The sequence below is a fragment of the Hydra vulgaris genome, chromosome 02 (assembly GCF_038396675.1).
Source record: "Hydra vulgaris chromosome 02, alternate assembly HydraT2T_AEP".
Taxonomy (NCBI): Eukaryota; Metazoa; Cnidaria; class Hydrozoa; order Anthoathecata; family Hydridae; genus Hydra; species Hydra vulgaris.
This window is the reverse complement of record NC_088921.1, coordinates 34,675,130-34,687,907: the sequence shown is the minus strand read 5'-3', so window position 1 is coordinate 34,687,907 and position 12,778 is coordinate 34,675,130.

Genomic DNA, 12,778 nt, shown 5'->3' with positions numbered 1-12,778 from the left:
CGCGCTCAACTTGTTTCTTTTCGCAGTGGCCTTATCTTCAAGGTTTGTGTTTCGGAGTTGAAGACTTGAGAGAGGTTTGTAACAATAAAAGCACCTTCTCGACTGTAATAGCTCTCTGGCATTGGAGAGATTAAATGTGGTTACTGACTTCCAAAAACACAATCTTTTGGTTTACCAAAAGATTGTGTTTTTGGAAGACAGTAACCACATTTATATAAATCTTTATCTATGTGTATTATATTTACTATAATATATATTTATGTATATTATAAATATTTAGTGCATTCTGCATTGACAAAGAATTAAAATTTTTTAGTTAAAGGTAATTTATTTTATTTAAATAAAATGTGTAAAACCGGTCATAACAAGGATTGAATTTATACAAATTTTATATACAAATTTATGTATATATCTATATTATATAAATGCATACATACACACGCATACATACATACATACATACATACATACATACATACATGCTTACATACATACGTTAGTGTATACATGTAAATAATATGTGTGTATATATATATATATATAAATATATATAATATTTAAATGCGGTAGTGGTGTAGTGGTAGAGCGCTCGCTTCGTAAGCGAGAGGTTCCAAGTTCGATTCCCACCACGTCCCTGGTAGTACCGCGCTCAACTTGTTTCTCCGCGCAGCGGCCTTGTTCGTCAAGGTTCGTGTTTCGAAGTTATAGAGTTGAGAGAGGGTGATAACCACAAGTAGCCTCCTCATCTGTAGTGGCCTTCTCGGCTTTGGGGAGGTGAATTATTAAAAAAAAAAAAAAAAAAAAAATATATATATATATATATACATATATATATATATATATATATATATATGTATATATATATATATATATATATATATATATATATATATATATATATATATATATATATATATATATATATATATATATATATATATATATATACTTATTTGTATATGTATATATATTTAAAGTATAGTGTGTATCTGTCTTGTTTTTAAAAATATGGTTACTAATTTTTAGTACAATTATGTTTAACTGTAGATTCAGTTTAAAGAATCAGCTTGTTGTGTGTGAAAAAAACTCACGATTAATTCAATTAACAAGATATTAGGATTAGCAGAATATTAAGTTGTAATGAATAACTTTTTCTTATCTTAATTTAATTGTATCTTTGAATTTTGGGCCTGTTTATATGAACATGTTGTTTGGAATGAGTATGTTTTACAGTGTAATGCTAAGAAAACATCTGAGATAGAGATTAGGAATAGTGAGTGTATTTGATAAGATGCCTCAGGTAAAACGAAGTTGATTTGGACTAGTAGATGATTAGAATAAACATATTTTTGATGAATGAAAATGCACATGTTAATGCAAAAGTTGATGAAACAAACAATAAAATTAAAATATTTTATATTTATGAAAATAAATTTAAAATTGGTTTTGCATTTCATTTTTTTAGAATTAAATCTTAATATCAGAATTAAGACTACTTTAATTCTGTAAACTTTGAAAGGTGATTAATGATTTACAAGCTTGTAAATCGTCGATCACATTTCAAAGCAAAATTTTTGTTGCATTAAACATCTGGAAAGCTTTCTTTGTAATTTTTTTAGGAATTCAATACAAAAAACAACTTCTTGATGACAGTTAGCAGGTTGTTTAAACCTATGCAATCTCTTAGATAAATCTTTTTTCAGTGCTATCTTTATTTCAAAATCGCACCTATACTTTTTCTTAATTACATTTTTAAGGATTCTTTTAGTGCAATTAATTTTAGGTTTCTGAATATATTTACTTATGGCTGGTTTTAAATACCAAAAGTTTAATATTATACCACATTTTAGGCAAATAAAAATTGTTGTTATAGTATCAGATCTCAAATATTTTTGTAAATAGGAACCAGATATGTTGCATTTTAAAAAACAAATATAACTTGCTGAAGAGGCAATAAAATTATTTTGCTTTGTTACTCTTTTATCTGACTTCAAAGGATATCTATTTAAAAATGAATTGCTAAGATTTGTTAATATTTGTTAAATACTGTGCTTTTAAAATCTACACAGAAAATTATATTAAATTTATAAAAACAAAGAAATATAATACCATTCAAACATTCTGTTCTTATACATGAACAGTATATAATAAAAATACAATAATACTATTATTAACATTACAATACATATATATATATATATATATATATATATATATATATATATATATATATATATATATATATATATATATATATATATATATAAATTAGTAAAAACACTTATTTATCTTTCATCTTCAACATAATGTTTCATCATCAGTAGGTTCATCAGGAATATATATATATATATATATATATATATATATATATATATATATATATATATATATATATATATATATATATATATATATATATATATATATATATATATATATCGTAATGTACTCAATATTCTGGATGGTTCACTTATAGCAGAGCTAAAACAGACATATATATATATATATATATATATATATATATAAATATATATATATATATTTATATATATATGTTGTTTATATATATGTTTATATATATATATATGTATGTATATATATATATATATATATATATATATATATATATATATATATATATATATATATATATATATATATATATATATATATATATATAAACCACTTTAAAATGTATTCTACGCAGTAGAGTGCTCAATGTTCTTAAAAGAACAGAGCAATTATATATTAGTAGAAAATCACTTAAAAATTTTTTTCATTTTACACTGTGTTTCATCAACAAAGTTTTCTGATGAATCTTTGTTGATGAAACACAGTGTAAAATGAAAAAATAATTTTCTTTTTTTGACTGCAATTATATCACTTGAATAATTAATATATTTAAGAATTTTGAACTTAGATTTTTCTGCCCATTACGTAATATCAGCTAAGTTCAGTCACCATAAAACTTGATCATCTGCTAGAAAACATTTCTAAATTGAATTTTGTAAAACAGGCGTGGCGCAGTGGTTAGAGCACTTGCTTTAGAAGTATGGGATCCAGGGTACCAAACGAGTTCTGGGCATATTTCGCATACTTTGTCAAAATAATAATAGAAGTTTAAAACTGTAATGCTTTTTTTTTCTGGTTATTAAAGTACTCCAAGAAGATTTAATGGTCTTATCACAGGAACTTTGGAAGAGCATTTAACTCAGAAGTTTATAACTCAAGCCGGCATTTGGTCCATAAAAGATGTCTTTTGTAAACGGCTTTTGAACTCTCTGCACGTCTTTTGAAAGTTTAAAAGACGTTTTTTTTAGATCAAATGTTAGCTGGGAACTCATTACGTAAAAAACATTTCACACATTTCAATATTTCAACATTTAAAAATATTTTGCCAGGAACGTTCTTGGCGATACTTGCGAAGCATATAACAAACATCTATAGAGCTCGCATCAAACCTAGGATATCTCCATTCTGAAAATGCGCTATAACCACTTCGCTACGTATTTTTTGCTTGTGTATTAATTAGTTTTATCATTTAATGGTATTAGTCATCAATGTCAGTCACCAATTTAAGTGATGGAATACAGTGAAGACGTTTCACTGTCTTCCATCGCTAAAATCTCAGACAGTAGGTTTGGGTTACTCAATCTTAATTGAAATGACTACATTTTAAGTAAATATAATATAAATTATAAAAGTTTTTTAATTATTTTTAGTTGAACTTTAATTCAGTGTGCTTTTAACACAAAGTTTGTGTTAAAAACATTTGCGATAAATGCTTTCCTACTTTAACTATCGTTTAAGGCTGACATGCGCATAGCATTACTTTTAGATAGATCTATCTTCTAGACAAATCCAATAATATTTTAATATCGAATTTAATGATACTGCTGCCGTTACTTATTTGTGAATGTTTGCACAGGATTCACAGCAGCTATTACACCCGAATTAATGGCGAAAAAGAGTCATTATAAGGAAATGTGTGTATGCAAATATCTAACTTATGTAAACTTCAAATTACGTAATTTTGAAACATAAATCAAGTTTTACAGTTTTTACTTTTATTTTATAATTGCATTACGGCAACATCTCCTTAAAGTTGATATATCGCATTAATTTGCCGTTAATGTTAATTAAGTTGTTAAATATTCTTCAAACTATACGCCTCAGTGGCCTTAGTAGTTAGCTCGTAGCGTTCCGAAGTGAAATGCCGTGGTCAAACCCTTAAGCTTTCACATTTTTTTAAATTTTTTTCGATTTCTTGAAATACAAAAAAAATTTTTTTTTTGAAGTTCTAAAGATATTTTTACTTTCATTTGATTAATAAATATTTACTTTAAAATCTAAACAATTACTTAAAGATCTGTTAATGGCAGTAGAGGGAAATTTAGATTTCGAACTTTTAAAAAAGTTCTTAAGCATTTGTGAAATAAACGACAATGTAATAAATCAAGTGGTTGAAGTCTGTAAGTCTATAGAAGATTTACTTACAAATGTGAATGTCTGGTCCGAGTTCGTCGAAGTGGAGAAAAAAATTAGAATCGTGAAGTGTGCCAATCGTGTCCGACATGCAAAAATTGAAGCCGATGAATTTTGTATGATAAATAATATCAAAGACAGTTGTATTTCATTTGAAAACTACTTTGCTTATGCAGAAAAATATGGCGCAAAAGTTGATAAAGACATCAAAAAGTATAAAAAAGAATTATATAAATTGGCTTTGGAACTTTACTTCGAATCAAAAAAACTATCTTTAGCAGTCACTGTACCAGCTAGAGTAACTGTAGTTTTTGTAGATTTTTTAAAGGATATAGTTCCGAAAATAGTTAAGATTGCTAAATCAAATCCAGGTTTAATGAATGGCGTTGTGTCGTCATTGGATGAAATCGTAGCATATTGTAGCGAAATTACAATGTTATCGGAAATAAAAGGCAATATATTATCTGGTGCTATTATTTTTGGAATAATGACCTGTCATAGTATTGGTAACTATGTTTATGAATATTACACAGGGAAAATTAGTAGTAAGCAATGTCTGACATTGATTGGTATTGATGTTGCCGCTAATGGAGCGTCGGCATTAACAACAACAGGGTTAGGTGTTGTGGGTAGCATTATAAGCTCAATTTTCTTTCCGGGTGTTGGCTCGTTGATAGGAGGTGTTATTGGAGGTTTGATTGGCAATATTATTGGAAATAAATATGTTGAACCCTTAGTGAAACGATTGTTATCTGGAGAAATGCTATCGAACTTACAAAGTATTGATTGAGTTTGTCAGACAGAAATGGAAAAACTTTAAGATAATGCACTTAAAGATTTCAACGTATCAGATAATACACCAGTGGATTTAGTAAAAAAACTTCGAAGAAATTACATCTTGTGTTTTCATCCAGATAAGCAAGATTCTTTAAATGATACACAAACTCAAAAGTTTATTCACTTGGAGGCGTGTTATAAAATAATAGAAAAGTATAGAACGGCTAAAGGCGCTTGGAAATAAATTCCAAAATTATGCTTAAGTTTTTCTTATAATTATAGTGAAATACCAAATCTTGAAAAATGTTATAATATATAATTGTATTAAATGTTACAATATATTGATATAATAAACAACATTAGCAGTGGCGCAGTGGGTTAAATTCTGGCTCAGAACCAAGAGGTTCAAGATTCGATGTCTGCTAAAACAAAATAAACGTATTGGTAAGGAGGCGTGAACTTCCTGGTTAAATGCTCCTCTGCAGTGCTCTGTAATTAGTCTGTTCTGTTTAATGTTCTCTTGAAGCACCTTAACAATAAGATTTAAAAAATCAAAAACAGATATAGTTATTCAGATATTTAATTTCAGACATCATTTATAAGGCATGTTAAAACTTTCTTTAATCTAACAGTCAGTAAAAGAACTTCTTTTATCATAAACATAATTAAGTGCTGACACTAACCTCTTGATTAGTATCAAAGAGGCTGAGCTTCCTACTACAACAAAGTGTTTTAACGCTACACTTGACAAAAATGGACTTAAAACTAAACTATTTTAACCGCATCGAAGCGGATAACTATTTTTAGGCCTTAACGGCTCCTTAAGATATAACTTCAAATCCTGAGGTAACGCTGAGTCTCTCTTTGAAAATCTTTTAATAGTGGATTCACATCTAGTACGAGTGCTGTCATGGCCAAACTACAGAGAGTCAACTTTAACTAATTCAATCTACTTTTAAATTCTGTGAATAATTAAAACACAAAAATGTTCTTTGTCTTTTCTGCAGCTTGAAATTTGTCTCTCATTTGTTGAATAAGAGCATGAATGCGCTCACTAGTTTTCTTTTTTTGTGTGGAAATAAGCTTTGTTTGTAGTTTCTTCGCAAAAGTTTTTCCTTTTTTTTGTCCTCTTTTGGACAAATATTAATTAAAAACGATAACATGCTAGTTGGATCAAGAAAATCGTACTTTGGTAAAATCCTCAAGAAAAGGCTTTATAAGCTTCACCTTATCATCCAAGGTTATGTTTTCCGATTAAAATAAGACACTATTTGTTTATTGCTTAAAGAAGCTGATTAATTCAAATGACTAAATCTATTTTATCAGGGATTTATTTCATATAACTGATCAGCAGCTAGATCTAGATTACAAAGTTTTTACTAAGATTCAAAAATTTCCCTGGGTAATTTAACCAACGGTAAGAACATCATGGTCCTTGATGTCCCTCATCATACCTAAACTACTCAACGCACTTAACGCAAGTTATCTTATTTTTATCTCGCTCGTTCTCTGTGATTACAAAGATTTAATTTTTCTGGTCCGCAACATATAAGAGATGTAAAAATTGATCTATAATTTAGAGTCGATTAAGAAATTATATTGTAAATGAAGACAGTATGTAATTAAATTTAATTTTGTAAAATTAACCTACACATAATAATTTGACATTTTATCTCTTATAACCTGAAAAGATATTTTTGATAACATTTCTTTATTATAACTTTATAACTTTTATGTTATATTATTATATATATTTTGATTTTAAAAACTTAAATTTATTAATATATTATAATTATTAATATTTTTTATAAAGATAATTTATAGTTATTACATCATAGTAATTATTGTAATATTCCAAATATTAAAATATCATAATTGTTATTTTATTATAATATTACCATACAATAATAATTACTATGATGTAATAATTATAAATTATATTATTATCTTTATAAATTATATCAGTTACTTACAAAATTCCATATGTAGGAATAAAATATTGAAATTTTATCTTTTTTTGATAATTCCTAATTTTTTCATTTATATTTATTACTGATAAATATTTTTATAACTATATTATATTATTTATTAAACTATTGTTTTTATTAAAATACTATGAAATAATCTATATCCTTTATATTAATAGTATTTATAATAATTTATAATAAGTTATAACCTTTTTTATAGACCGAAAATTAACATTTAGAAAAGTTTATTTTAAAAAAACCTTTCGAGTATAATTATAATTTTATCCCTGCGTAAAATAGACTTATTTTTTTTTAACTTTTTACATTCTCGTTCTTTTTAAAATCAATCTAAAGAGACTTTTTAAAATCAATCTAAAAATAAGATAAAGTTTTCATTGTTTATGAAAAGCAAAGACTTTGCTGCAAGGTATTTATTTTTATTTTAAAATTATATTTATATTTAATTTTTTTTATTTTATATATTAAACCTTTTTAATAACTTTAATTATTTTTTAAAATTAGTGTTAAATAATATTAAATTTATGTGTTAGATTATATAACTTTTTGAATATTACTTTAAATTCTATTTTTAATTACTTTTAGAAAAAAGTTTAACTAGAAAAGTTTAATTAGCGATCGTCCATAAATTACGTCACGCAATTTTCGACCGTTTTTGACCTCCCCTTACCTTCCCCTCACCCCCTTTGTCACAAAATCGTAACACTTAAGTAGCAAGTTTTGTATGATTCGTCACGAAACCATCAAACCCCCCCCCCCCCCGCCCCTTATAGCTCGATGTAATTTATCGACGACACCTTAGTTACTTTTATTTACTTTGTTTTCAATTTTACTTCTCCACCGCAGAGTTTTTCAGTTTGATAAATTAAATGATTTTAATGAATGTATTTTCTTGCTTTTTTTCCCAAAATATTTCTTATAAAAAATAAATAAAACAATTTAAATACAAGCCTTACTATATGCACCTTTCAATCCTTAACTCTTCTCAGTAGTATGCTAGATGGTAAATAACATAACTACATAGAGAGTGACTAGTACTTCTACTTTTTGCTTTAAAGATTGGTTTTTCAAAATAATTATTCCATATACATAAAATAAAGAAGGAAATAAAATTATCATTGATGACAATTTATCATCACACTTTTCTGAAAAAGTGCTATATGCATGTGAAGAGTATGACGTCACATTCATCTGTCTTCCAGCTAAAACTAATCATCTACCACAACCATTAGATGTTGCTTTTTTTGTCTTCAATTTGCCTTCAATGTTGCTTTTTAAACCTTCAATTGTCATATTTTTTTGGTTGTTTAAATATATATTGTTTTTATTAAAATTGTTGTTTGTTTTTATTATATTAGCTGAAATTTCATGAGTTTAATATGGAAAAATTTCGTAATAAAAAATTCATTATGGCAAAATTTATTATTATTCTTTGTTTCTTTATTTAAAAATATCGATATTTTGATGAAAAAAAAATTATTATAGTTCTGCATTTCCGAATTGTCCCGATGTCGGGGCTATTGTTATTATAAATATTATTTAGAATACCCGCAGTTTACCTATTCAAGAAATTACATATTAAGTTCAATATAGTGGACCTTATTTTTGGAAAAAGTTTCCTAAGATTACGAATACAAAAAAAGTATACAACAACTTAAAAATGAATCGAAACAGGTGTTATTTACTTATGTATTTTAACATATCCGATTTTAAATGCTTTTTTTAAACTAAAATTCAATTATATAAAATATGTCACAGAATGCATCATTTTTTTTTCATTAACTTAGTTATGGTGTTACCTTAAAAGTTTTTTTTAAATCTAATTTGAACTCTTGAATATGTATATATCAGAGACGTGGTGGCCCAGTACGAGGGTACAAGGATTTGTACTGGGCCCTGATTCTAGCTCTGGAAACTGGGCCTCCAAAAAGAAACTTGGTCCCCAATCCTCAAAAAGAAAAAATTTATTTAAGTTCTATAAGTTTCTATGAGGGCATTTTTTACAACATTTTATTTAACTTGCTTTCACGTCGGTTTGTTTGTTTGTTTGGTGTCCTCACAAAGCAAACACTAGGTCAGCGGTAATAATAAAAGAAATGTGCTAAACTTTATTTTAGCGTAAATGAAAGAAATCGTTAAGAAAAGTAATTAAAACAAACAAAAAAACAAAAAACTTTGTCTAGCGTAAATAAATAAAATCGTTGTTGAATAATAAAAACGAAAAACGTTGTTGACCTGAAATTGATAGATTTTATACTGTAAAAAAGTAAGTAATGCTTTAATAATTTACTTATAAATAGCAATTAAAAATAATAATTAAAGTTTTTAAGTAAATAAGTAAAAAAAAAAATCAACGTGGAAATATAAAGAAGAAAGCTAAATATAAAAAAGAAAGCTGGAAACTGAGGTTGATCGATTAGCTTGTCTTGCTCGAGAAAGAGAAAAGAAATTTCGAGCTGGAGCAAATAAATCAGCTGAACAACGAGCATCTCAGCTAAAAAAATGAAGAGAACGATTTGTTAAGGCAAGGGCGGCTGGAACAGAAGTAGGTAGATGCAGACGTATTGCTAAATGAAAAGAATACCGAAAACAGGCATTGTAGTGACGAACGATGCCTCCTCTTTATCTAATGAAATTAACCATCCCATCAACAGAAAAAAGAGAAAATTGTTATTGAAAAGTTCAAAACAATAAATATATAAAATGCATGAATTCATTTGCTTTGCATTGATTAATATGCTTAATATATGTTTGATAGATAAAATTGCGTATTTAATGAATTTTTGTTATTACTTTCATTCACTACTACTCAATATGCTCCAGTCCACTCCCTAACGGTCCATGTAATTTATAAATAGTATTACTATTTATAAATTCCATGGACCGATAGTAGTTATAACTCAAACTAAAGAAACCAATGCCCTGGTTTCATCATAGAATATTTTTTTAACTTTATGTTTATTTATGTTTTAGGTAAAATGAAGGAAAAAAAAAGAAAGAGGCAACATGGAAATACAAATCTGGTGCAGAAAAAAAAGCTCAAAAACGACAACATGAATTGAAAGCAGCTGGCAATGATTCAAAACAATTAAAGTTAACGGCAGGTCTCGCGTCAGTGCAAGTGCCACAAATACAGAGAAAAGCTGGGACATCCTTTACAGTAACAGAGAATGTAGAACTAACATCAACATCCATTGTGATAAGCCTATTATTGAAACAGAGCCAATAACAGAAATTAGTGACCAATCATCTGTACAAGAAACAAAAAATAATCAAGATGTCATAATTGCAGCAGATAAAGGAGCAAAACTACAATATTTGGAAACATTCAGAAACCAAAAACGTTACTGAAACTGGGAGAGTGACTGTAGAAATGAGTAATTATGAAGTGCCTGTAACTGCAGGCGCAGACCTAACTCTAGCAGAAAAGATTATTCAGAAACAATCAGACAACGTTGTAAATGTCAATGAAAATGATCCAGCTAAATTTCTAGAGTTAAAAAATGCAAAGATGATTGATAAAAAAGCAATTTTTTGTATTAGGGTCTAATCATCCCACAAAACATTCAAAGTTATCTAAGTATTACACTGAATCAGTTAAAGTTAAAGACATTGAAGTTGTACAGAAAAGGCCATGGCTCTATCACTAGACAAAATTTTTTGCATTGTTTGTTTATGCTTTGGGTGAAAAGAGGACATAAATTCTTTACGTGATGGGTTTGATAATTGGTCAAACTTAAGTCACATCATAACAAAGCATTGCACCCAGAAAAACTATCGAAATGCTGCTGAAACTATGGTTTATGCATTATCAGACTCCACAGTTGCTAAAATATTAAATATTGAAACCATGAGACATCTGAATAAATAACGTAAAGAAGCGGAGAAACTACATCAATACCTAATAAAAGTTATTGGTGCTATTCGGTATTTGATTGTAGAGAGTATTTCTTTACGTGGAAAATTGGAAGCCAACTTTTACAATGACTATGAAAAAAGTAAAGTCTTTCAATGTGGTACGGGTAAATTTCTAAATTTGTTAAATTTACTCAGTCAGTATGATGAGGTGCTGAATGAAAAACTTTCAAATATTCACAGTCCTTAAAAACAATCTGCTGGAAGGGGTGCTAGAATTATGTTTCTTTCTAATTATACACAAACAAGCTAATTCATACTATGACTCAGATGGTCAAGAAGGATATTTCAGAAGAGGTAAATAATTCAGTATTATTTTCACTATCAGCTGATGGCACCACTGATATTACACTCTGTAAGCAAACTTCTATTGTATTACATTATGTCACACTTGTTGCAGAAGAGGCCGTTGTAAAGGAACATTTGATTTCAATGGTTGAAACTGAAACAACTACTGGTGAAGTAATAGGTAAAAAAATCAAAGATGAACTCAAATTAAATAACGTAGATATTCAAAAGTTTGTGGGTATGCCTTTTGATGGTGCGAGGAATATGCAAGAAATAAACAAAGGAGTTGTAACACACTTGAAGCAGTGTTCTCCCATGGCAATAAATATTTGTTGTGGATCTCATGGAACAAATCTGGTTATGAAAGCTTGTTCAAAATCTTCTGCTGTTTCTGTTAATCTTTTTGTAACAGAAAACAAGCCTGGTGATGTGCAGAAATTAAAGACTTTTCTTTACGGAAACTCAAGGAAACGAAATAATATATTTGAGAAGTGCAAATTTCTTCTGAAGGATGTGAATCAGTCTTTTGAACTTGCTGATACCCACAATGTTCGTTTCAGTGCCATACAAATGCTACAGACCGACTGCTGACACTATACCCTGCGGTAATCAATTACCTTGAACAAATTTCAAATGACATGGAATTTAAAATGAATACTCGAAGTGAAGAACAAGGTCTTTTAGCCCGATTTCAGTCATATGAAACAGTTGTGACTTTATGTCTCTTCAAAGAAATTTTTACTATCTTGGGTCCCTAAATAAAATTTTTCAAGGAGAAGAACTTGATTTTTCCATTGCTATAATGTCTGTCGATGTATCACTGGAAAAGCTTTAAGTTCTAAGGGACAGTGCTGGCCAAAATGTTATTTTATCTGCTGTTAAAATTGCAACTGAAGCTCAGCTTGAACAGCAAACATTTGTTGAGAAAAGAACTCTCAGAAAGAAATGACTGGACTTCGGTGAAACAGAAGATGAGCGGTTTACTCAGGCTAAAGATCAGTGGCCAGCAGAAGTGTTTTATACAGTAGTGGATTCAGCAATTGTAGTTCTTGTTGACAAATTTTCTTCACAACGGAAAATTTTAGTAAGCATAGACACCTTTTTATTGAAGAATATAAGTGAAGATATTAGTCATAATTTTCATAACTCTAATTCACCAGAAAAAATTCAATCAGTGCTTGAAAAATTCAAAATTGGTATCAGTTTAAATGAACTCTCTACTGAAATGGTTGATTTTGTGAAGATCTACAGAAAGGCTGCTGAGAAGGATACAAAACTTTGCCTTCTTTTCTCACCATTTACAATTTTATGCTGAAGACTATGTTAGA